We start from the raw sequence: 4,890 nt of genomic DNA on the forward strand, positions 1-4,890 counted from the left end.
AATGCTAAGCTCGGAGAAGTCTGGCAATATGTTTTTTGCTAAACATTAACCAAATTTTAAGTGTGTCTCGTGCTATATATAAGCAGACTATCATTAGTATACTTCTGGATAAGGAACATTATTGTGTCTAATGATTAAGCTCTCAGTTTTCACAGAGCCTTCGCAGAAGGACTCAATTAAGGTGACACGGTAGGTAGTGATTAGCACATTACATTACAGAGCTTATGATCACTAATCAGGGTTTGATTTCCTTCATTGTCTGTGAGGAGTTCTTGCGTTCTCCCATGACAGTGTGGGTTTCCTCCTGATGATCAGGTTTTCCCCATATTTCAAAAGACCGACTTCCAAGTCTTGCAAACTAATCCCTCTAACATCAAGTCTAACAGGAGGCGGATCAAATAACCTGCAGCTAACATGACTTCACCGTTGAAGAAATTTGATGAAGATGGCAACCAAATTCTGGAGGCAAAGGGAGAGGTCAATAGGAAGTTACAAGCCATGACAACAATCCTTGTCAGCATCGCAGCTGAAGGGTTCGGAGAAGAGGAGAAGAAAAACTCCAGAACACCTTACTCGAAGAACCAAAGAACATTGAGGATCCACAACATCAGGCAGGAGTTGAAAATGCTGAAGTTCCAATCCAAGGAGGCAGGAGAAGAGGAGCACATTGGCTTGGCCCAGCTGATGTTCATATGACGAAAAAAGATCAGGGTCCTCCGCCGGACAGAGTGACATCAGAGGCAGCGGCGTGAAAGGGCCTGAAAATGTGCTGCCTTTTATCACCAACCCCTTCAAGTTCACCGAGGAGTTGCTAGGGCAGAAGCACAGTGGGAAACTGGCCTCTTCGCAGGAAGACACAGACCAACATTTGAAGAAGATTTATAGTGTTCATGAAAGAGAGCAGGAGTTGGGAGAGTGTATCATCCTAATAGACTCCCCTGAACCAGATGTGCAGTTCGACATGTCAGAGCTGCAGCTGAAGGAAGTCAGGAAGGTCATCCGCAAAGCAAGGACAAGCTCCTCTCCAGGACCAAACAGCACCTCATACAAAATGTACAAGAACTGCTCCAAACTCCTGCTGCGTCTGTGGAAGATCCTGCAAGTCTTCTGGAGAAGGGGGAAGATCCCAGAACAGTGGAGAGTGGCTGAAAGGGTGTGGATCCCAAAGGAGGAAAACGCCACCTAGATAGATCAGTTCTGCATCATCTCCCTGCTGTATGTCGAGGCAAAGATCTTCTTCGGTGCTGTTTCCAATTGGCTGTGCACCTACCTAGCAAAGAACACCTATATTGATACATCGTTCCAGAAGGGTGGCATTTCAGGGATGCTGGGCTGTCTGGGGAGCATACCGGTGACACAGCTCATCAGAGAGGCCAGAGAGAACAAGGGCAACCTTTCAGTGTTGTGGCTCAACCTGGCAAATGCATATGGCTTCATTCCGCAGAAGCTGGTGCAGCTCAAACTGACTATTCTATGGACACCACAACAAACTGCAACTGCCCTTCAAATCCTTAGAGGAGGAATTCAAGGTAACAAGAGCCAGAGGAGTGGTACAGTACAGGGACTCAAGTGATCCGAAGGTGGCTAAAGCAGGGATCCAAGTGAGGACTGGCAGGAAGTGGAGGGCGGAGGAAGCTGTTCAGAAAGCAGAGGCAAGGCTGTGTCAAAAGAGGCTGGTGGGAGTGGTTACATGAGGCCGAGCTGGGCTAGGATCCTTTCTAACTCCCCAAATAGATACCATCAGAGGGAAGGAAAGGCACTGCCTTGTTCAGGAGGAAGTGAGAGCAGCAGTGGAGGAGAGGAGAACCTGCAAGGCGGTGAGAATGAAGCAACTGGGAGCTTGGACAAGATGGGGGAATTCAGTTGAGAAGAAAGTGACCTGGGCTGAGCTTTGGAAAGCCGAGCCGCACCTCATCCAGGCAGTGTACGATGTGTTTCCAAGCCCATCAAACCTGCACACGTGAGGCAAAGCAGAGTCATCTGCGTGCCCATTGTGCTCCAAGCGAGGAACCTTGGAGCACATCCTCAGCGGCTGCACAAAGGCACTTGGTGAGGGACGATACCAATGGAGGCATAATCAGGTTCTGAAGACATCAGCACAGGAGTTGAGTGGGCGAAGCGGTCCTGACCCTCCGAGCAGGCCATTGCCTTTGTCAGAGCTGGGGAGCAGCCAATACCCACCAAAAGAACTTCTGCAGGTATCCTGACCTCTGCGAGGGACTGGCAGCTGTTGGTGAACCTCAAACGGCAGTTTCCCAACCATATCACAGCCACCACCCTGTGACCAGACGTTGTCCTTGTGTCTGAGTCTACCAAGCAAGTGGTGCTGCTGGAGCTGATAGTCCCATGGGAAGATCGCTTGGAAGAGGCCTTTGAAAGGAAGCTCTCCAAGTATGCAGGACTGGTCAGCAACTGTCAGCAGGCTGGATGGAGAGTGAGGTGTCTCTGAGTGGAGGTTGGATGTAGGGGATTTGCACCCTGTTCTTTAGCCAGAGCCTTCAACAATTTGGGCATCAAGAGAGAGAGGAAAAGGAAAGCCATCTGCAGTACCACTGATGCGGCAGAGAGGGCCTCAATATGGCTGTGGCTCAAAAGACGGGAGCCATGGAGTCATAAGTAGCTAGCCATCTGGACACAAGCTGGGATCTGATCAGCCCTGGCTGGGTCACCTGGAGGAGGGTGTATGATGTTGAAAGACCCAAAACACCCGATAATTCCAGGAACATCACTGAAGATGTGTCCAGAGGCATCAGTAGATGTATGTACACAGCAGGATAGGGTTAATGAGTTGTGGGCATGCTATGTTGGTGCCATAAGCAGGGCGACTCTTGGCAGGCTGCCGTCAGCACAATCCTGTGTTGGTTGTTGATACAAAATGATGAATTTCGTTGCATATTTTGATGTTTTAACATACATGTGACAAATAAAGCTAATCTTGTCTTAAAAAGCTAATCTCTATGTGGATTCTACTATGGAAACTGAGACTTCTGCCATATAAGTTCAGCTTGTATATAGGGTGTCAGAATGGATCAGCAAAATGCATTCTAACAATTTTTCAAGGATTGCTGAGACAATGCTATAAGAGTGTAGCAGTGTCTAATGGAGAACAAACATGTCCTCTCCAGAATGGTAGCATTCAGCCATAAGACCATAAGAAATAGGAGCAGACAGGCCACTCAGTCCATCAAGCTTGCTCCACCATTCAACCATGGCTGATTTATTTTCTTACTCAATCCCATTCTCCTACCTTCTTCTTGTAACCTTTGATGTCCTTACTAATCATGAACCTGTCAAACTTGGCTTTTGCTACACCCACTGATTTGGCCTCCAAGACCATCTGTGGCAATGAATTCCACAGATTCATCACCCTCTAGCTAAAGAAATATCTCCTCATATCTGTTCTGAAGGGACGTTGTTCTATTCTGAGGCTATGACCTCTGGTCCTAAACTCTGCCACTAATGAAAACATCCTCTTCATGCCTCCTAACTCCTATTCACCTGTGCTCGGCACACTGTCCAGCCTACACTGCTGCTGTCCATGCCACAGTTTTGGGGGCTTTTCAAACCTCTTGCCATTCAAAATTTGACCACACAGTAACCTGCTATCTGCCCCACTGACACCAACAGCTTTCCACCACCCCTGCTGTAGCTGCTGGGGTAAAATTAAAAGGGAGCATCATGAGCTGTCGACATCTCAAAGGATAAAGTTGAAGGTTTGTCTGTCTTTTGTGACATGGGGTCACTTATAAATGCATAATGAAATATTTATTTTGTGTTGCCTTTTTGCATTGCGAGTAGATGCTGTTTTGGTCAAAATGAGAAAGAAAGTGAAGTGGGCTGCCATTAGTGATAAGTGGTTGTGTTTATGGGTACCACAATTGAATGAATTATCTAACTGGAAAGGAACCGGCTAGTTTGCCTCCTTCTTTTATTTAGCCAAATACTGAATAGCAGACAGCAAGAACCGTACCCCATGATTGTGAAATACTATGGATTTTGATACCAATTCTGCAGAACTGCCTAAGAAGCAGAGGAAATATTGTTTCAGCAGACCATTGCTCTAGTCTATCAGATTTTGTGGAGCACATTTTTGCATTCTGTTCACATATGCATGGATTGTATACTAAATTGAAAAGCCATGTTGTCAACAGACAAAAACCACCTACCCAGTGAATATTATTGAACATAGCTGGTATTGAGGCAGTGAACTGTCTTTCATTTGCAAAACATCTTTGAAATTTCACTATATATTTCTACATACATGTGATAAATAAATTGAATCTAAAACTGGCATGAAGACAGTTCATGGTAAAGCCTGCAATACCTGCACATCTACTTTTACACTCGGACTAAATACTGTATACTTTGACAAGAGAATGAAAAAGTGGAGAATGAAGGGAGTTGGTGACCTGTTTTATGCACCTCTGGATAGTAGACTGCTAGAAGGTGAATACATCTTCATTTTCAGTCTTGAAGGAGTCTAATGCATAGAAGTTCATGTCCAAGGTTATCTTAACACCACTGGCAATGTATTCACCATTTCTCTGAGATCAAGGCGGCAGATTTGAGTTTTAGCATTTACAGAAATATAAATATTTCACACATTGTTCATCACTGAAGTTCATGCAGTAGAATTGCTCCCTGAATAAAACGGGGGCAGCTTGGAGCCCTTCTCCTTCTCCTCATCCCTTTTCTAAAACTCTGGCTTACTCACAAGCCTTTTGCTGCTTTTCCCAAGGACATTATTTTCTCAGTGCTTTTATTTTACAAGAGCTTTGTGTTAAAGTCTGAAGACAAGGCTAAGTTTTTCAGCTCCAGTCCAGATGAAGGGTCTCAACCTGAAATATTGACTGTCCATTTCCTTCCACAGATATCTATCTGGCTGAGTTC

General features: G+C 45.6%; 1 pseudogene; it reads left to right on the top strand.

Moving 5' to 3' along the window:
* Positions 1-414: 414 nt before the first annotated feature.
* LOC132402108 (uncharacterized) lies at positions 415-2,509 on the top strand (annotated as a pseudogene).
* Positions 2,510-4,890: the final 2,381 nt, after the last annotated feature.

The sequence above is a fragment of the Hypanus sabinus genome, chromosome 1, assembly GCF_030144855.1.
Source record: "Hypanus sabinus isolate sHypSab1 chromosome 1, sHypSab1.hap1, whole genome shotgun sequence".
Taxonomy (NCBI): domain Eukaryota; kingdom Metazoa; phylum Chordata; class Chondrichthyes; order Myliobatiformes; family Dasyatidae; genus Hypanus; species Hypanus sabinus.